This window comes from Dendrobates tinctorius, unplaced genomic scaffold (assembly GCF_039654945.1).
Source record: "Dendrobates tinctorius isolate UK_male_01 unplaced genomic scaffold, ASM3965494v1 ptg000102l, whole genome shotgun sequence".
In the NCBI taxonomy this organism is placed as follows: domain Eukaryota; kingdom Metazoa; phylum Chordata; class Amphibia; order Anura; family Dendrobatidae; genus Dendrobates; species Dendrobates tinctorius.
The window spans coordinates 7,351,634-7,374,402 of NW_027361770.1; the positions used below are offsets into that span (position 1 = coordinate 7,351,634).

The 22,769-nt window shown below is 42.9% G+C and overlaps 1 protein-coding gene across 1 annotated transcript in view; it reads right to left on the bottom strand.

Annotated features, from left to right (window-relative positions):
* COL15A1 (collagen type XV alpha 1 chain) overlaps positions 1 to 22,769 on the bottom strand; it is a 1,161,047-nt gene that overhangs the window by 1,005,781 nt on the left and 132,497 nt on the right. The window lies entirely within an intron of this gene.

The following is a 22,769-nucleotide window of genomic DNA, read 5'->3' on the forward strand; positions in this document are numbered from 1 at the left end:
TAAGTGGTCGCTAATGAGCTGCCACACAGGCAGATCTCACCAGCAACATCGCAGGGGTCGGGGGTCATTACTTACCTGTCAGACGAGGCGATCCTGACGTCCTCCCACCCGCGTCCACGCGTCTCTCGACTCCACAGCAGGAAGCTGACGATGAGAAACGGTCCAGGATGTTCTCGCGCGATCAGCGATAACCAGCGGGGGAGCGGGTTGTAGGTAAGTATCAGACATAGCGATATCGCTAGCAATATCGCTATAACGTCACAAAAACCAGTGACGTTATAGCGATATTGCTAGCGATATTGCTTAGTGTGACAGGCCCTTTACTCTGGACTCAGTCTGGTCTCTGTTCAGCGGTGTTATGTCTCAAAGGTGCAGGAAACTTTGGCTGACAGCACTTTTATTGACTGACACCACTGAATCACAAGCCAGGCAGCGTTTCAAGTGTCTCCATCTGCTTCATTATAGGAAATTTGTGGCCAGGGGTTCCAACTGAATTTTTTCAGAGATTTACATGGAAACCCCTATGTAAGCGCTCAGCGCAGAGCTCAGCATAAATGTGTGCCGAGCCTTACTGCAATATTTGGGAGGAAGAATAAATAAATCAACAGCAGCTGAAGAATTGGCTTCATTTATTTTTTTAATGCTGTTTCTCCTGCGGTATAAGTGATCAGTTCTTTGGGTTGGTGTAATTGCAGCGATACCAGATTTATATTGGGTATTTCTGTTTGGCTGCTATCAAACAATAAAAGACGCTTTTTTTGTTTTCAAAAACTATTTTTTTGCATTACCATATTTTGAACGCTGTCATTTTTCTATATTTCTGCTGAAAAAGTCATGTGATGGCTTGTTTTTTGTGGGACAAGTTGATGTTTTTATTGGTACCATTTTTGGGCTCATGACGTTTTTTTGATCGCTTTCTATTCCGATTTTTGGGAGGCAGAAGAAGCAAAAACTAACAATGCTTCAACTGTTTTTTGTTTTTATGCCGTTCTGCTTATGGTAAAATTGACAAGGAAGCTTTATTTTTCAGGTCAGTACGATTACAGCGATACCTCATTTATATAGTTTGTTTTGTTGCTTTTACACAATAAAAACTTTTATAGAAAAATAATTACTTTTGCATCACTTCATTCTATGAGTTATACAGTCATATGTTAAAGTTTGGGCACCCCTATTAATGTTAACCTTTTTTCTTTATAACAATTTTGGTTTTTGCAACAGCTATTTCAGTTTCATATATCTAATAACTGATGGATTCAGTTATATTTCTGGTTTCAAATGAGGTTTATTGTACTAACAGAAAATGTGCAATCTGCATTTTAACAAAATTTGACCTGTGCAAAAGTATGGGCACCTCAACATAAAAGTGACATTAATATTTTGTAGATCCTCCTTTTGCAAAAATAACAGCCTCTAGTTGCTTCCTGTAGCTATTAATGAGTTCCTGGATTCTGGATGAAGGTATTTGTGACCATTCCTGTTTACAAAACAATTCCAGTTCAGTTAAGTTTGATGGTCGCCGAGCATGGACAGCCCCGCTTCAAATCATCCCACAGATGTTCAATGATATTCAGGTCTGGGGACTGGGATGACCATTCCAGAACATTGTAATTGTTCCTCTGCATGAATGCCTGAGTAGATTTGGAGCGGTGTTTTGGATCATTGTCTTGAAGAAATATCCATCCCCTGCGTAACTTCAACTTCGTCACTGATTCTTGCACATTATTATCAAGAATCTGCTGATACTGAGTTGAATCCATGCGACCCTCAACTTTAACAAGATTCCCGGTGCCGGCATTGGCCACACAGCCCCAAAGCATGATGGAACCTCCACCAAATTTTACTGTGGGTAGCAAGTGTTTTTCTTGGAATGCTGTGTTTTTTAGCCTCCATGCATAACGCCTTTTTGTATGACCAAACAACTCAATCTTTGTTTCATCAGTCCACAGGACCTTCTTCCAAAATGTAACTGGCTTGTCCAAATGTGCTTTTGCATACCTCAGGCGACTCTGTTTGTGGCGTGCTTGCAGAAACGGCTTCTTTCGCATCACTCTCCCATACAGCTTCTCCTTGTGCAAAGTGCGCTGTATTGTTGACCGATGCACAGTGACACCATCTGCAGCAAGATGATGCTGCAGGTCTTTGGAGGTGGTCTGTGGATTGTCCTTGACTGTTCTCACCATTCTTCTTCTCTGCTTTCTGATATTTTTCTTGGCCTGCCACTTCTGGGCTTAACAAGAACTGTACCTGTGTTCTTCCATTTCCTTACTATGTTCCTCACAGTGGAAACTGACAGGTTAAATCTCTGAGACAACTTTTTGTATCCTTCCCCTGAAAAGCTATGTTGAAAAATCTTTGTTTTCAGATCATTTGAGAGTTGTTTTGAGGAGCCCATGATGCCACTCTTCATAGGAGAATCAAATAGGAGAACTACTTGCAAGTGGCCACCTTAAATACCTTTTCTCATGATTTGATACACCTGGCTATGAAGTTCAAAGCTCAATGAGGTTACAAAACCAATTTAGTGCTTCAGGAAGTCAGTAAAAAGTAGATAGGAGTGTTCAAATCAAGAAAATGATAAGGGTGCCTATACTTTTGCACCGGTCAAATTTTGTTTAAATGCAGATTGCACATTTTCTGTTAGTACAATAAACCTCATTTGAATCCAGAAATATAACTGAGTCCATCAGTTATTAGATATATGAAACTGAAATAGCTGTTGCAAAAACCAAAATTGTTATAAAGAAAAAAGTATATACTCGAGTATAAGCCGATCCGAGTATAAGCCGACCCCCCTATTTTAGCCACAAAAACTGGGAAAACTTATTGACTCGTGTATAAGCCGAGGGTGCACAGTGAGTGGCCTCAGTTATCTGCAGTGTGTGGCCCCCAGTTATGATGCACAGTGAGTGGCCCCAGCTTTTCTGCACAGTGAGTGGCACCAGTTATCTGCACAGTGAGTGGCCCCAGTTATGCACAGTGAGTGGCCCCAGTTATGCTCAGTGCATGGTCCCAGCTTTGCTGCACAGTGAGTGGCCCCAGCTTTTCTGCACAGTGAGTGACCCCAGTTATGCACAGTGAGTGGCCCCAGTTATGCACAGTGAGTGGCCCCAGCTTTGCTGCACAGTGAGTGGCCCCAGCTTTGCTGCACAGTGAGTGGCCCCAGCTTTGCTGCACAGTGAGTGGCCCCAGTTCTGCTCAGTGAGTGGCCCCAGCTTTGATGCACAGTGAGTGGCCCCAGTTATCTGCACAGTGAGTGGCCCCAGCTTTTCTGCACAGTGAGTGGCCCCAGCTATCTGCACAGTGAGTGGCCCCAGTTATCTGCACAGTGAGTGGCCCCAGTTATCTGCACAGTGAGTGGCCCCAGCTTTGCTGCACTGTGAGTGGCCCCAGCTTTTCTGCACAGTGAGTGGCCCCAGCTTTTCTGCACAGTGAGTGGCCCCATCATGTTGCTGCTGCCGCTGCCTCCCTTACAAAAAAAAACAAAAACCTGTATGCTCACCTCAGTCGCTGCCCCCTGCTCATCAGCGTTGCGCTCTGCAGTGACTGTGCAGGCAGAGAGCGATAGCGCCCTCTGACCTGAATGTCAATGCAGAGGACGCAAGACAGCAGAGCGCAGGGACAGGTGACTATGCCTCCCAACCCCCCGCGTTCATACTCACCGGGTCCTGGCGCTTGTCTCTGCAGCTCCCCTGCTTGTTGTTCCATGTTGTCGGCGCTGCTCTCTTCCTGGTTCAGCGGTCACGTGGTACCCGCTCATGCACATATTTAATGAGCGGGTACCATTTGACAGCTGAAGCAGGAAGAGAGCAGCACCGACAACATAGAACAAGCAGGGGAGCTGCAGAGAAGGGTGAGTATGATCTGACACCCCCGCTCCCCCTCCCCTGCCGATCCCCCCCGGTATATGACTCGTGTATAAGCCGAGAGGGGGACTTTCAGCCCAAAAAAATGGGCTGAAAATCTCGGCTTATACACGAGTATATACGGTAACATTAATAGGGGTGCCCAAACTTTAACATATGACTAACTTTTCATTCATTTTTTTGCGGGACAAGATGACTGTTTCACCATTTTTATTTACATTCATCTTTTTGGTCGTGTTTTATTTCACTTTTTGTTTGGCAGTATGAAGATAAAGCATTGTTTTTTGCCTCTTTTTTTTTACCGAGTTCACTAAAGAATTAACAAGTGGGACAATTGTATAGGTCGGGTTGTTCCGGATGTGGTGATACCAAATGTGTGTACTTTTATGGGGTTTTTTTTATAATATTTATTTATGGGTACAATATATTGTTTTACAATTTTTAAAAAAATATTTTAAGCTTTTTTTTACTTATTCCCATTATGGGACTTTTACTTTCTACAGTTATAAGGTACTAGCTGAAGAGCACGGCGTTGCCTGGGCATAGTAACCAACTGTTCTTAGTTATAGCAAATTATAATATTATATTGCACATAAAAACATTTCACATCATATATTCAACACTACAAATTTGCAAAACAAATTAACTAAACGATTACCCAAGTATTGATAGTATTTTATTTTCAACTCATTCAAGATTTTTGGTTTTTCCTTTCGGTGCAAAGATGAACAGATTTTTGGCAGTTCCAACTCTTGAACAGACCACGTAAAGTTGACCATGAGAAAAGCATGGAGATTGCAAATCGATCCCTACTACTTTCAAGGACTGTCCATGAGCATTGTTAATGGACATTGCAAATAGCAGTTGAACTGGAAACTGGAGGTGTTTAAAATCAGAAAACAAAGATGGAATGAGTGGAATTCTTGGAATGAAAATGTCCTCTACTTTGGCACATCCTTTTTCTGAGCTGTGTATCTAACCCTATCCTGTGTGATAATGTCTGCTGAGCTGTGTACCTAATCCTATCCTGTGTGATACTTTGTGCTGAGCTGTGTATCTAATCCTATTGTGTGTTACTGACTGCTCAGCCATGTATCTAATCCTATCCTGTGTGATACTGACTGCTGAGCAGTGTATCTAATCCTATCCTGTGTGATACTGACTGCAGAGCCATGTATCTAACCCTATCCTGTGTGATACTGACTGCTGAGCCGTGTACCTAATCCTATCCTGTGTGATACTGACTGCTGAGCAGTGAATCTAAACCTATCCTGTGTGATACCATCTGCTGAGCCATGTATCTAACCCTATCCTGTGGGATACTGACTGCTGAGCAGTGAATCTAAACCTATCCTGTGTGATACCGTCTGCTGAGCCGTGTATCTAACCCTATCCTGTGGGATACTGACTGCTGAGCTGAGTATCTAATCCTATCATGTGTGTTACTGACTGCTCAGCCATGTATCTAATCTTCTCCTATGTGATACTGACTTCTGAGCCGTGTATCTAATCCTATCCTGTATGATACTGACTGCTGAGCCATGTATCTAATCCTATTCTGTGTGATACTGTCTGCTGAGTCGTGTATCTAATACTATCCTGTGTGATACTGTGTGCTGAGCTGTGTATCTAATCCTCTCCTGTGTGATACTGACTGCTGAGCTGTGTATCTAATCCTATCCTGTGTGATACTGCCTGCTGAGCCATGTGTCTAATCTCCTGTGTGATACTGACTGCTGAGCTGTGTATCTAATCCTATCCTGTGTGATACTGACTGCTGAGCCGTGTATCTAATCCTATCCTGTGTGATACTGGGCTCCCCCTGCAGTCTGTGTCAGAGGGTGGTCTGTGTTGGCACGGTAATAAATTGTGTTATTTCCAGCTTTACAGAAGGACGATAGCACCATAGAAATGATAAGAATAATAGGCCAAATTGTTTGGTAAATTGGAACGCGCGGGGTTAAAATTTCGCCTCACAACATAGCCTATGACGCTCTCAGGGTCCAGACATGTGACTGTGCAAAATTTTGTGGCTGTAGCTGCGACGATGCAGATGCCAATCCCGGACATACACAAATACATACATACACTTTTTCCCCATTATGTACCTAGGGGCAAAATTATTTGGTGAATTGGAATGTGCGGGGTTAAAATTTCACCTCACACCATAGGGGTCCAGACGTGTGACTGTGCAAAATTTGTGGCTGTAGCTGCGACGGTGCAGATGCCAATCCCGGACATACATACAAACATACACACACACATTGAGCTTTATATATTAGATAGCAGTGCAGGAACATTGCTATACCTTACACACTGTCAGCCCTGCACACACAAGAAAGGCTGGAGTCACACACAACGCATAAAAAAAACGCTCCGTTTTTCAAGGACCAGAATCACTCAAATGTTTCATGAACAGTGATCCGTATGTCATCCGATTGTAATGCGAGGATGCAATTTTCTCACACCTAAGCATCCGTGTGACATCTGTATGGCGAGATTTTATTGCTGGCTTGCAAAATGGACATATAATGGATCCCAATGACAGGTTAAAACACAAACGAAAGAATAGATATGTACACATAGAATATATATATACACATATGTGAAAAAAGGGAAAAAGCAGCACAAAAAATGAACAGACAATGTGGGTGCAAGCCTTCCAGGCATATACCAAACCTCAAATATAGTCCTCAAGATGAAAGCAGCACACCAAAAGAATTCCAGTCAAAGTGCTATTTATTAGCCCATCTGGCTAGTTGCCCATACAGCGTCGTTTCGGTCCTGGGAGTTGTGGACCTTTCTCAAGCAGTGTAACAATGCAAAGTGAGTGCAATTTAAAGCTCAGCAATCATACAGGTATTTACAAACAATTAGATAATGTACATTGTGCAATACATAGTTTTACAAAACATGAATAACAATCAAAAAGTGCATTTATAGTGCAATGTGCAAAAGTGCCTCAACTGATGAAAAGATATTAATCTCCGCATTAAAACCATTAGTATCTAGAAACGTCCTATAATTTCAAATCAGTGGCAGCTGTATTAACATATAAATGAGCATGACTCACCCCATAGTGACCATTGTAATCACGCCATGTATCGGCGTCTCACACTGCGCAATGCGCAGGAACGGAAGTCCAACATGTAAACATCACATTAATCCCACCCATGCGCACTAGCACACTATCAGTGTCGGCGCCATCTTTAATGGGGGAAAGAAATACAGCGCAAGTCTGTGTGCATCTTTTGCTTGATAAAGAATAACGTAATCTGACATAATTCAGATATATAGGCACACCAATAATAGATAGTGCAACAAATCAAAATAAATTCAATAAAGAAAATAATAAAAGGATGAATGCAATGCCATTTTTGTAGCTTATAGCAAAACGGACTCACGGTAAGTGGATCCATCCATGTAGGTAATAGAAACACCTCCCATTAGCTGGGATAGGTAACCTACACCTAAATTGGGGAAGAGAAGTGGTGAACCTCGCTAAAGGCCCCACACTCCACCTCTCCCAAAAAAATGGATATTTTGTTCCAAAAAACCGTTACCCATGCGAAAAAATAAAAATGTTATAGCTCGCAGAATAAAGCGTTGCAAAAATAATTATTTTTTATATAAAATAGTTTTCATTGCATAAAACCGACAAAACATAAAAAAAGACCTAAATGAGGTATCGCTGTAACCGTACTGACCCGAAGAATAAAACCGCTTTATCAATTTTACCGCACGCGGAACGGTGTAAACGCACCCCCCCAAAAGAAATTCATGAAACGCTGGTTTTTGTTCATTCTGCGTCCCAAAAATCGGAATAAAAAGCGATCAAAAAATGTCACGTGCCCGAAAATGGTACCAATAAAAACGTCAACTTGTCCCGCAAAAAATAAGATCTACATGACTCGGTGGGTCAAAATATGGAAAAATTATAGCTCTCAATATGTGGTGATGCAAAAACTATTTTTACATTAAAAAGCGTCTTTTAGCGTGCGACAGCTGCCAAACATAAAAACCGCCATAAATAGTAAATCAAACCCCCCCGTTATCACCCCCTTAGTTAGGGAAAAACAATAAAATTAAAAAAATGTATTTATTTCCATTTTCCCATTAGGGTTAGGGTTAGGACTAGGGTTAGGTCCAGGGCTAGGGTTAGGGTTAGGGCTAGGGTTAGGGCTAGGGCTAGGGTTAGGGTTACGGCTGAGATTAGGGTTAGGGGTGTGTTGGGGTTCGGGTTGGAGCTAGAATTGGGGGTTTCCACTGTTTGGGCACATCAGGGGCTCTACAAATGCAACATGGCGTCTGATCTCAATTCCAGCCAATTCTGAGTTGAAAAAGTCAAATGGTGCTCCTTCCCGTCCAAGCTCTGCCATGCGCCCAAACAGTGTTTTACCCCCACATGTAGGGTATCAGCCTACTCAGGACAAATTGCAAAACAATTTTTGGGGTCCAATTTCTCCTGTTACCCTTAGGAAAATAAAAAATTGGGGGCAAAAATATCATTTTTGTGGAAAAAAATGATTTTTTTATTTTCACGTCCGAGCGTTATAAACTTCTGTGAAGCACTTGGGGGTTCAAAGTGCTCACCACACATCTAGATAAGTTCCGTAGGAGGTCTAGTGTCCAAAATGGGGTCACTTGTGGGGAGTTTCAATAGTTTAGGTACATCAGGGGCTCTCCAAACGCTCATGACACCCGCAGACCATTCCATCAAAGTCTGCATTCCAAAACGTCACTACTTCCCTTCCGAGCCCTGACGTGTGTCTATACAGTAGTCTTCTCCCACATATGGGGTGTCAGCGTACTCATGACAAATTGGACAACAACTTTTGGGGTCCAATTTCTCCTGTTACCCTTGGGAAAATGAAAAAATTGGGGACTAATTGATCATGTTTGTGGAAAAAATACGATTTTTTTATTTTCATGCCCGGGCATTATAAACTTCTGTGAAGCCCTTGGGGGTTCAAAGTGCTCACCACACATCTAGATAAGTTTCTTAGGGGGTCTCGTTTCCAAAATGGGGTCATTTGTGGGGGGTTTCTACTGTTTAGGTACATTAGGGGCTCTCCAAAGGCAACATGACACCCGCAGAACATTCCCTCAAAGTCTGCATTCCAAAACGTCACTACTTCCCTTCCGAGCCCCGACGTGTGTCCATACAGTAGTTTTCTCCCACATATGGGTATCAGCATACTCAGGACAAATTTGACAACAACTTTTTGGGTCCAATTTCTCCTGGTACCCTTGGGAAAATAAAAAATGGTGACTAAAAGATCATGTTTGTGGAAAAAATACGAATTTTTTATTTTCACGCCCGGGCGTTATAAACTTCTGTGAAGCACTGGGGGGTTCAAAGTGCTCACCACACATCTAGATAAGTTCCTTGGGGGGTCTAGTTTATAAAATGGTGTCATTTGTGGGGGGTTTCCACTGTTTTGGTACATCAGGGGTTTTCCAATCGCGACATGGTGTCCGATCTCAATTCCAGCCAAAAACGTCAAATGGCGCTGCTTCCCTTCCGAGCTCTGCCATGCGCCCAAATAGTGGTTTACCCCCACATGTGGGGTATCAGCGTACTCAGGACAAATTGCACAATAACTTTTAGGGTCTGTTACCCTTGGAAAAATAAGAATTGAGGGTGAAAAGATCATTTTTGTGGAAAAAATATGATTTTTTAATTGTACGGCTGTATGTTATAAACTTCTGTGAAGCCCTTGGGGGTTCAAAGTTCTCACCACACATCTAGATAAGTTCCTTAGGGGGTCTAGTTTCCAAAATGGTGTCATTTGTGGGGGTTTCCACTGTTTTGGTACATCAGGGGTTTTCCAATAGCGACATGATGTCCGATCTCAATTCCAGCCAAAAACATCAAATGGCGCTGCTTCCCTTCCGAGCTCTGCCATGCGCCCAAATAGTGGTTTACCCCCACATGTGGGGTATCAGCGTACTCAGGACAAATTGCACAAAAACTTTTAGGGTCCTGTTACCCTTGGGAAAATAAAAGTTGGGGTGAAAAGATCATTTTTGTGGAAAAAATATGATTTTTCAATTGTACCGCTGTACGTTATAAACTTCTGTAAAGCCCTTGTGGGTTCAAAGTTCTCACCACATATCTAGATAAGTTCCTTGGGGGGTCTAGTTTCCAAAATGGGGTCACTTGTAGGGGGTTTCCACTGTTTAGGTACATCAGTGACTCTCCAAACGTAACACGGCGTCCGATCTGAATTCCAGGCAATTTTGCATTGAAAAAGTCAAACGGCGCTCCTTCCATTCAGAGCTCTGCCATGCGCCGAAACAGTCGTTCCCCCCCACATATCAGGTATCAGTGTACTCAGGACAAATTGCACAATAACTTTTGCAGTCCAATTTCTCCTGTTACCCTTGGTAAAATAAAAAAAATTGAACCTGAATTATTTTTTTTGTGAAAAAAAGTTAGATGTTCATTTTTTTTAAATATTCAAAAAAATTCCTGTGACGCACCTAAAGGGTTAATAAACTTCTTGAATGTGGTTTTGAGCACCTTAAGGGGTGAAGTTTTTAGAATGGTGTCACTTTTGGGTATTTTCTATCATATAGACCCCTCAAAGTGGCTTCAAATGTGATGTGATGTGCAAAAATAAAATGGTGTTGTAAAAATGAGAAATCGCTGGTCAACTTTTAACCCTTATAACTTCCTAACAAAAAAATATTTTGGTTCCAAAATTGTGCTGATGTAAAGTAAACATGTGGGAAATGTTAGTTATCAAATTTTTTGTGTGCCGTATCTCTGTGATTTAAGGGCATAAAATTTAAAAGTTGGAAAATTGCGAAATTTTCAAAATTTTCGCCAAATTTCCATTTTTCTCACAAACGCAAGTTATTTGAATGAAATTTTACCACTATCATGAAGTACAATATGTCACGAGAAAACTATGTCAGAATCACCAGGATCCATGGAAGCGTTCCAGAGTTATGATCTCATAAAGGTACCGTTGTCAGAATTGTAAAAATTGGCCCGGTCATGAACGTGCAAACCACCCTTGGGGGTGAAGGGGTTAAACATGTGGAAAAGGATCTGACGTTTAGAGTAATAGACTATATTCCACCTTTGAGAAGAGGGGGAGATAGAATTAAATTATTGAAGATTAGGGAGCTACAATGGATTAAAAAATTAAACACACGAAAACCTTTTGGTTTAAATGTCGATTACAAGCTACAGATTACTCTATAAGCCAATTGTAATAGATTCTGGGTATGATTCTGGGTTGTATTTTTAAGGTATTTATTTTATTTGTATTTTTGTTTTTTCTCAGATCATGTGGCAGCAGACTAATATTGGAATGCATGACTCCCCTTTTGAATGAAAACAAAATGTATGTATTTTTCAATAAAAACATGTTATATGCGCAAAATCTGGTTTAGGCTGTGTGCCCACGATGCGATTTTTAAGCGTTTTTGCCGCGATTTTCGGCGCGAAAACGCTGCGAAAACGTTTGAAAATCTTGTACAGAACGCACCCCATGCATTCCTATGGCATTCCGCACATGCTGTGCTAATGCTGCGCTTTTTTCCGCTGCGGAATCGCATCGCAGAAAAAAATCGCAGCATGCTCATTCTTTTGTCCGGAATCGCAAAGAATTGCAGCGATTCCGCACCCATAGGAATGCATGAGAATCGCTTACTTCCCGCATGTGGCTATGCACACCATGCGCAAAGTTAAGCGTCTCATGTGCGGTTGGTACCCACGGTGTGGAGGCGAGGAAACTGTCCTCCAGGTCCTGGGTACCATACCCCTGTAAAAAAAAGACTACAAAATAAAAAAAAAATCGGGGTACATTTACCTTCCGACGTCCCGCGCTGCCATCCCGGGCCTCAGCGTTCCCAGTAATGCTTTGCGGCAAGGACCTGTGATGACGTAGTCTCGCGTGACTCTAGTGGTCTCGTGAGATCGCTATAGCAACGCGAGACCAACCTCATCACAGGTCTCGCAAGGCATTACTGGGAACGCTGAGGCTGTATGGGCCCACGTCGGGGCTCGGAAGGGAAGTAGTGACGTTTTGGAATGCAGACTTTGATGGAATGCTCTGCGGGTGTCATGTTGCCTTTGGAGAGCCCCTAATGTACCTAAACAGTGGAAACTCCCCACAAGTGACCCCATTTTGGAAACTAGACCTCCCACGGAACTTATCTAGATGTGTGGTGAGCACTTTGAACCCCCAAGGGCTTCACAGAAGTTTATAACACCCGGGTGTGAAAATAAAAAAATCATATTTTTTTCCCACAAAAATGATATTTTTGCCCCCAATTTTTTATTTTCCTAAGGGCAACAGGAGAAATAGGATCCCAAAAGTTGTTTTGCAATTTGTCCTGAGTAGGCTGATACCCCATATGTGGGGGTAAAACACTGTTTGGGCGCATGGCAGAGCTTGGAAGGGAAGGACCACCATTTGACTTTTTCAATGCAGAATTGGCTGGAATTGAGATCAGACGCCATGTTGCATTTGGAGAGCACCTGATGTGCCCAAACAGTGGAAACCCCCCAATTCTAACTCCAACCCGAACCCCAACACACCCCTAACCCTAATCTCAGCCCTAACCCTAGCCCTAACCCTGGCCCCAACCCTAGCCCTAGCCCTAACCCTAGCCCTAACCCTAACCCTAATGGGAAAATGGAAATAAATACATTTTTTTAATTTTATTATTTTCCCCTAACTAAGTGGGTGATACGGGGGGTTTGATTTACTATTTATGGCGTTTTTTATTTTTGGCACCTGTCACACGCTAAAAGACGCTTTTTATTGTAAAAATAGTTTTTGCATCAACACATATTGAGAGCTATAATTTTTCCGTATTTCGACCCACTGAGTTATGTGAGGTCTTATTTTTAGCGGGAAGAGTTGACGTTTTTATTGGTATCATGTTCGGGCACGTGACATTTTTTGATTGCTTTTTATTCCGATTTTTGGGACGCAGAATGAACAAAAAACGGTGTTTCATGAATTTCTTTTGGGGGGTGCTTTTACACCATTCTGCGTGCGGTAAAATTGATAAAGTGGTTTTATTCTTTGGGTCAGTATGGTTACAGCGATACCTCATTTAGGTCGTTTTTATGTTTTGTTGGTTTTATGCAACAAAAACAGTTTTATATAAAAAATAATTATTTTTGCATCCCTTTATTCTGCAAGCTATAACTTTTTTTTTTTTTTTCTGATGATGCTGTGTCATGGCTCGTTTTTTGCGGGACAAGATGACGTTTTCAGCGGTACCATGGATATTTATATGCGTCTTTTTGATCACGCGTTATTGCACTTTTTGTTCGGTGGTATGATAATAAATCATTATTTTTTGCTTCGTTTTTTTTTTTATTTTTTAAGGGGTTCGCTAAAGGGGTTAATTAATGGAACTGTTTTATAGGGCAGGTCGCTGCGGAAGCGGCAATACCAAATATGTGTACATTTATTGTTTTGTTTTTTTTATTTCCAAAAAATGAATTTATTAGGGAATATTTTTTTTTAAATTTATTTAGCAATTTTTTAAAAATTATTTTTACACCTTTTTTTTTAACTTTATTAGGTTGTCCCAGGGGGGACATCACTGTCCAGATCAGCAATCTGTCACAGGCAGTGCAGAAGGCTTCCTCATGCCTGCGCTTTGCAGGCACTGAGGAAGCCAGCTCCCTGCAGGCCCCCGAAGGTCCCCGTCGCCATCTTGGATCCGGGGACCTGCAGGGAAGGAGACCCCCGCAGCAGCGCTGCACATTGTGCTGCTGTGGGGGGCTCAGGGAAGCACAGAGGGAGCCCCCTCCCTGACGATGCTTCCCTTTAACCCCCGGTACACCGCGATCGTGTTTGATCGCGGTGTGCAAGGGGTTAACGTGTCGGGGGCGGTCCGTGATCGCCCCTGACACATAGTGCCGGGTGTCAGCTGTGATAATTACGTGAGCGCCGCTGATCGCGCTAGACGTACTATCCCATCCATGGGCATAGGGGCCCGGGTCCCATGGACGGGATAGTACGTCTGATGTCAGAAAGGGGTTAATGTGATGTTTACACGTTGGACTTCAGTTCCTGCACAATGCGCAGTGTGAGAAGCCGATACATGGCGTGATTACAATGGTCACTATGGGGTGAGTCATGCTCATTTATATGTTAATACAGCTGCCGCTGATTTGAAATTATAGGACATTACTAGATACTAATGGTTTTAATGCGGAGATTAATATCTTTTCATCAGTTGAGGCACTTTTGCACATTGCACTATAAATGCACTTTTTGATTGTTATTCATGTTTTGTAAAACTATGTATTGCACAATGTACATTATCTAATTGTTTGTAAATACCTGTATGATTGCTGAGCTTTAAATTGCACTCACTTTGCATTGTTACACTGCTTGAGAAAGGTCCACAACTCCCAGGACCGAAACGTCGCTGTTTGGGCAACTAGCCAGATGGGCTAATAAATAGCACTTTGACTGGAATTCTTTTGGTGTGCTGCTTTCATCTTGAGGACTATATATGCATATATTCATGTCATTGAGACACACACATATATATATATTTATATTTCATAGAGTTCTAGATAGTATAATAGCCGCTAAATCAATTGCCAGCTTCTGTAAAATTATTACAGAACCCGACATGAAATGACACATGGTTTACATACATTTCATTTAGTTTTATATATGTCTTTGACTAATAATTAGATTAGTGTATTTGTGCAAAATTTGGGACATGTACAGTAGGTGTTAAATTAACAGATAAATTTGTTGAAAAAAATTGCGTGGGCTGCCGCTGTATTTTCTCCGCCAGAGAGGAAAAGCCATTGAGTGAGGGCAGATATTAATAGCTTAGAGAGGGACCATTGTTTTTGGGCCCCCCTGGCTAAAACAAATCTGCCCCCTGCCACCCCAGAAAAAGCACATCTATAATATGCACCTTTTCTGGCACTTAGCCTCTCTATTCCCATTACCTTTAGTGGTGGCTCATGGGTTAATAAGGGGTTAATGTCACCTTGCTATTGAAAGGTGACATTAAGCCAGGTTAATAATGGAGAGGTTTCAATAAGACATCTATCCATTATTAATCCTATAGTAGTAAAGGTTTAAAAAAGAGACACACACATTTGTGTAATTAAAAATTATTTTAATTAATTACACAAAGTTTTTGACCCAATTTATTATGCTGCCAATCCAAATGAATCACTTGTTTTCCTATAAGAAAAAATATAATAAAAAATCAACAATATCCATACCGCTCTGCCATTCATTCAGGTCCCCCACTGCAATCCATCACAAGGGGTTCTAATGCTACCAGCCTGGCTGTAAACCACTGCAGAATGAATGAAATCATGTCTGCGCAGGTGCCCCGCCTGACCGGAGATGAACTGATTAGCGTGGGAAAGTTTCTGAACTTTTTCCCACGCTGTCAGTTCACCTCTGTAATGCCGGTGTGATTGTTCCTTGTTTTCCCTGGCATTAACCTGCATGTCTCTGTATTAACCATTTGCTCCTTTCCCCCTAATTAGCTGGGATACCATTGTCTGTTACGTGTATGAATACTGCTCAGTTCCCGGCTTCACTGCATAGCCGTACAAGCTTGTGGGGCTCCGCTGTGCTGCGTGACCACCCGCTTGTGCGGTCCCTGGCTGCCGCTGTGGAAAGCTATCCACGGGTTGCAATGTCCTCTGCACTGTGCATGACTTACCACATGTATTCAGGCTTGCAGCTCTTGCCAGGTGTCCATTGCAATGCTGATTTGTGTCTGGCTGTGCTTAGGGTGCTCACGGCTACACCTCTCTTGCTTTTATGAGGAATGGGTGTGTGCTAGAATTGCTACTCCATCCTATTGCTGTGAGGCAGCTCCTTTATAAATTTTCACTGCCCTGTGGGACATTGCCAGAGCTTTGCATTGAGTTTCTGAACCTAGTCATGTATGTCTGTGTGTTCAGCTCCTGCTCTGATTGCTATCAGTTCTGAAAGAGCTGATGCCCTTTGTCCTGTCTTGTTTTTCCACCTGCTCTGGGGGCAGAATACCCAGATCGCCTTTCCTGGAGGCTGCATATCCAGGCCCATTCCTGTTGTGTCTTGTTTCCTGAATCCTTGATCCTGGATCTGTTCCTGTACCTGACCCTGTCTGAACTATGTCCTCTGTGTTATGTTCCTTGGTCCTTCTGTGTCTTGAATCCTGAGCTCAGTGACTGCGTCTCTTTGCTAACTCACTTTGTGATCTAACCTGGGTTCATCTTGGAAGTAGGAGTTCAGTGTGTCCGCTGAGTTTCTGCTACTCTGTGCTCAGCTTGTTATTCGGTGCAATCCCCGGCCGGTTTCAGTCCAACCCAGCGGGGCTTGCACCAGACCGCTTGGGTTCCTTTTTAGGTCGCTGCCAGATGTCTGGAGCCCGATGACCCTGGCCTCACATCCAGAGCCTGATGACCGTGGCCCGATCTCTGGTGTCTGACGACCACTTTCAGATGTGCTGTTCCTGATGTTGTCTGCCTATCCTTCACTGCTCGATGTCTGGAGCCTGCCGATCACTGCCAGATGTCTGGAGCCTGATGACTGCAGCCTGATGCCCACAGCCTGATGTCCGGAGCCTGTCGATCATTGCCAGATGTCCGGAGTCTGATGCCATTGTTCTGATGTTCTATCTGAGATCTGAGTCCTGATGTCCTGCCTGAGACCTGATGTCCGCCTGATATTCTGATGCCTACATGTCCTTCCTGATGACCTGATGTCCTGACGTCCGGCTTGTGCCCTGAGGTCCTGATGTCCGCCTGGTGCCTTGATGTCCAGATATCTAGATGTCCTTCATGATGACCTGATGTCCTGATCTGGCTTGTGCTCTGATGTTCTGAGGTCCGCCTGGTGTCTTGATTTCCCGATGTCTAGATGTCCTTCCTGATGACCTGATGACCTGATGTCCGGTCCGGCTTGAGACCTGATGTCCTGATATCCTGACTGTGTCCTGATGTCCTGATATCCTGCCTGTGTCTTGATGTTTCCCAATGTTTGGTCTGTGGTCCTGGTCATCCAGCCTGTGTCCAGATGTCTGGTCCTTGGTCCTGGTTGTCCAGCCTGTATTCCAGAGTTGGTCCCACCTGTGCTCCTGGGGAGTCTCCAGCCTTGTTTGCCAGTGACTGCTCTGCCTGGATCTAACCAGCCGATGACCTGTGTTGCTATGCCGGTGTACCTGGTCCTGTCCTGTCTGTGTCCCGATGTTCCGCCGGTTCCCTGGGGTCCACCCTGTGATGACATCTGTCCTGGGTCAGTGGTTGATGTTCTCCTGCTGAGCCTGTGCTATGAGAGAGAGGCCATCCTGATATGCTTGTGCCAGATGACCCTGGACTGCATCAACCTGTAATGACTCCTGCCCTCGTCTGACGTCTATCCGATGTCGGTGTCTGATGTTCTCCTGCTGAGTCTGTTCTGCTCCTGAGGCCAGAGAGAGAGGCCATCCTAGTATGCCCATGCCAGATGACCCTGGACTGCATCAATCTGATGTGCAGAATTGGAATCCTGGCATAATTATGTTTCATTCATGTACTGTGTTTCTATTTGAGTAAACTTTATGTCTTCATACCTGAAGTTGTGCGGTGTCATATAGTTCTGCATGTCATCATCTCTTCCACATGCTCAGCTGCCACAGACCCTGTTTGCTACCCTTCCCTAGTCTGGGTAGGTCCTGGTTACCCTATGCTGTCCAGTGGGTCCACATTCTGTCTCCACCTGGGACGCTTGCCCCACGTCGTCGTGGTCGGTCGACATGGAGGCACCAACTGGGCCACGTCCACAGTCGTGACAACTTTAAGTCAGCTGGGGACTATGTGCAGCCTCACTGACTAATAAATGAACTTGGCAACGTGGGAAAAAGAACTGTCACTTTCCCATACTGCAGAGTTCACTGCGGGTGAAGCTGGGAGGCAGCGCTGATGTCACTGATGCTGGGCAGCCTCCCAGCCTGAACTGCAATGAACTCGGCAGAGTGGGAAAATGAACTGTCACTTTCACACACTGCAGAGTTCACCGCAGGAGAGGCTGGGAGGTTGCGCAGGCAGCTTCTCATTCATTCCTCTATGGTTTACAGCTGGGGCGATAGAATTAGCACCACTCCCGGTTGTAAACTATTTAACCCCCAGATATGACTTTACTCCGTAGGACTGACTGTATGCCGGAGAGGTATGGTATATTATTGCTTTTTTATTTTTTACAGGAGATCGAGGGATTCATTTGGATTTAGCAGAAGAATAAAGATGGCAAAACTGTGTGTTCTTTTATTTCATTAAAATACTTTATTCAGAGTGTATCTGTGTTTATTTAACCATTTACAAACTTCAGGATTAGTAATGGATAGGTGTCTTATTGACACCTCTCCATTACTAACTAGGCTTAATGTCACCTTACAATACAAAGGTGACATTAACCCCTTATTACTCCATATGCCACAGTATGTATGTATATATATATATATATATATATATATATATATTTATTATAGATATATATATTATATATGCTGTATATTATAGATATATATTATATTTATGCAGTATATTTATTACATATATACTGTATTTATTATAGATACATACATCTAGTATATATATATTATATGTACACTAGATTATGGCCCGATGCTATCGCATCGGGAGGATGCGATAGCATCACACCTCTTGCCATGTTAACCCTCAACACACACACTCCTCAACACACACTCCTCTCACCTTTCACCATCTCCACTCACTCTTTCACTCCACATACGACCCCTTCTCTCACTCCGTCTCTCATACTCACGCCGTCATCGCCGCTGCTCCACGATCCCCGACATCTTCTTCCGCCGGCGCCATCCTGGATCCAGACGTTGTCCACGCCGGCGACATGTTCTTGCGGCGACGCCATCTTGAGTATCGTGAAATCCCGCGATAGTCAAGATAGCGTCGCCGGAAGAACATGTCGCCGGCGTGGACGACGTCGGGATCCAAAATGGCGTCGGCGAAATCTCGCGAGTTTTCGCCGACGCCATTTTGGATCCCGACGTCGTCCTCGCCGGCGACATGTTCTTGCGGCGACGCCATCTTGACTATCGCGGGATTTCGCCGATCCAAAATGGCATCGCCGCAAGAACATGTCGCCGGCGTGGACGACATCAGGATCCAAAATGGCGTCGGCGTAATCTCGCAAGATTTCGCCGATGCCATCTTTTTGGATCCCGAGTCGTCCACGCCAGCGACATGTTCTTGCGGCGACGCCATCTTGAATCTCGCGGGATTTCACGAAATCCAAGATGGCGTCGCCGCAAGAACATGTCGGCGGCCTGGAGAACGTCTGGATCCAGGATCGCGGCGGCGGAGGAAGATGTCGGGGCAGCGACGATGACGGTGTGAGTATGAGAAACGGAGTGAGAGAAAGGAACGTATGTGGAGTGAAAGAGTGAGTGGACGTGAAAGGTGAGAGGAGTGTGTGTTGAGGCGGTGTGGTGTGTTGAGGGTTAACATGTGCGTGTGTGTGGTGACGTCACCGGTTACAACTGGACGGAAGTTGTTACAACCGGAAGCTGCTTAGGGCATTTATTATTAGAGATATATACAGTCATATGTAAACGTTTGGGCACCCCTATTAATGTTAACCTTTTTTCTTAATAGCAATTTTGATTTTTGCAACAGGTATTTCAGTTTCATATATCTAATAACTGATGGACTCAGTTATATTTCTGGATTCAAATGAGGTTTATTGTACTAACAGAAAATGTGCAATCTGCATTTAAACAAAATTTGACCGGTGCAAAAGTATGGGCACCCTTATCATTTTCTTGATTTGAACACTCCTAACTACTTTTTACTTACTTCCTGAAGCACTAAATTGGTTTTGTAACCTCATTGAGCTTTGAACTTCATAGCCAGGTGTATCAAATCATGAGAAAAGGTATTTAAAGTGGCCACTTGCAAGTAGTTCTCCTATTTGATTCTCCTATGAAGAGTGGCATCATGGGCTCCTCAAAACAACTCTCAAATGATCTGAAAACAAAGATTATTCAACATAGCTTTTCAGGGGAAGGATACAAAAAGTTGTCTCAGAGATGTAACCTGTCAGTTTCCACTGTGAGGAACATAGTAAGGAAATGGAAGAACACAGGTACAGTTCTTGTTAAGCCCAGAAGTGGCAGGCCAAGAAAAATATCAGAAAGGCAGAGAAGAAGAATGCTGAGAACAGTCAAGGACAATCCACAGACCACCTCCAAAGACCTGCAGCATCATCTTGCTGCAGATGGTGTTACTGTGCATCGGTCAACAATACAGCGCACGTTGCACAAGGAGAAGCTGTATGGGAGAGTGATGCGAAAGAAGCCGTTTCTGCAAGCACGCCACAAACAGAGTCACCTGAGGTATGCAAAAGCACATTAGAACAAGCCAGTTACATTTTGGAAGAAGGTCCTGTGGACTGATGAAACAAAGATTGAGTTGTTTGGTCATACAAAAAGGCGTTATGCATGCGCTGTATTGTTGACCGATGCACAGTGACACCATCTGCAGCAAGATGATGCTGCAGGTCTTTGGAGGTGGTCTGTGGATTGTCCTTGACTGTTCTCACCATTCTTCTTCTCTGCCTTTCTGATATTTTTCTTGGCCTGCCACTTCTGGGCTTAACAAGAACTGTACCTGTGTTCTTCCATTTCCTTACTATGTTCCTCACAGTGGAAACTGACTGGTTAAATCTCTGAGACAACTTTTTGTATCCTTCCCCTGAAAAGCTATGTTGAATAATCTTTGTTTTCAGATCATTTGAGAGTTGTTTTGAGGAGCCCATGATGCCACTCTTCATAGGAGAATCAAATAGGAGAACTACTTGCAAGTGGCCACTTTAAATACCTTTTCTCATGATTTGATACACCTGGCTATGAAGTTCAAAGCTCAATGAGGTTACAAAACCAATTTAGTGCTTCAGGAAGTCAGTAAAAAGTAGTTAGGAGTGTTCAAATCAAGAAAATGATAAGGGTGCCCATACTTTTACACCGGTCAAATTTTGTTTAAATGCAGATTGCACATTTTCTGTTAGTACAATAAACCTCATTTGAATCCAGAAATATAACTGAGTCCATCAGTTATTAGATATATGAAACTGAAATAGCTGTTGCAAAAACCAAAATTGTTATAAAGAAAAAAGTTAACATTAATAGGGGTGCCCAAACTTTTACATATGACTGTATATATATTAAATATATACAGTATATTATATATATATAAGATAGATATATATATTATATGCAGTATATATTATATATATGTGTGTGTGTGTTTTGAAGAATATTTCGTTTTAAAATGATGTGTAATTGACAGAGAAGTGCTCTATGTAAAATCTCATGTAAAAATTGCGTTGCAGTCTGATAGCAATCGCACTGCGTTCAGATGTAAATCAGATGCTAGGTGTGAAAAATCTGATTGTACTCCCACAAAAGACCCATGACGCTCTCATGACAATTGGATTATACTGGTCCTACTCTCCTGCATCAAAATCGGATCAATTTTTAAATTGCTAGTGTGTCTCTGCCCTAAGGCCATGTGAACACGCTGAATATTTGGTGAGTTTTTTACCCCAGTATTTGTAAGCCAAAACCAGGAGTGGAACGGTGAGAGGAAAAGCATAATAGAAGCATTTGCACCACTTCTGCATTTATCACCCACTCCTGGTTTTGACTTAAAAATACTGGGGTAAGACTCACCAAATACTGAATGTGTGCATGTGGCCAAATAGTCAAAATCTGACCATTTTAAGAATATTGATGTGAATCACCCATGGGTTCACAGCCAAATGCACAAGCCCAATAAACAAAAAATAAAAATGGCCTTTCCCGACGATTTCCTAATTACTAGCAGTGTTGGTATTTGTGCATTCAAGCATCCATTATGACTGATAAAACCAATCCAAAGCTGTAGCAGATACATGGCTGGTTTTAGAATAAGTTTGTCCTTGTGTAAAAGTTAAAAGTGTGCTTACATTTTGCACACCCATAAACATTTAGGTTGCGTTTACAGGACCTGATTTCAGGTCCTGCTAAACAAGAGCGATTGACTATATTAAAGTCATATGGTCATTGCTTATTGACCTTTTTTATACAGGCTGACAATGAATGATAGTGACAGAATGATCTCTAATAGATCGCTGTGTCCCCACACATATCCTGGTAACGCAAAACCAAAAACATTCAATTTAGGAATTTTGTGGATATCATCCGCGCTGCTGTATAAATGAATATCCAGGCGTATTGGAGAAAAAGGATGGTGGTTTATTCTCAATGGATTCAAAGTCACTAGGACTTCTTCCTCAGGAAATAACATTCATTTCTATAGCAGCGCGGATGATATACACAAAATTCTTAAACGGAATATTCTGAGTTGGTCACTAGCTTGACCAGTGGATCTGTGGCAGCTGGTAAACTCGGATGAGTTTTTTATGCTCTAATCTAGGAACACTAGGTGAGTGCAATCTCATCGTGTATTTCCAAATCACCATTGGATAAGACCCTATTATGCTTTTCTTTCCTATGTTATCCTTGGTTGTTAAAACCAAAAACATGGGCAAGCACACTTGTTGGTATATGTGTAGGTACACATTCACACCTGACCACTAACAGACAAGTATAATAATCAAATAAACAGACAAAATAAAATAATGGCATAGAATTAAAACAATTAATAGATTTCATGCAGTAAGTACTGATGGCACATAGTGAAGTGATATACTAATGTTATAGTCCATGCTGATTGGCTACACCTTGCCGTAGTGGGATGTGGCAGAGGTAAAGCAACCCTGGTAGAGAGCACAGTTCAGACCAGAGGGGCAGCAATGCTATCCAGGAGGTGCACCTTTCCCCAACAAAGCAGAAAGCTAGGAGCTGGGAGTGAAATATCCAGAATACATTATGGGA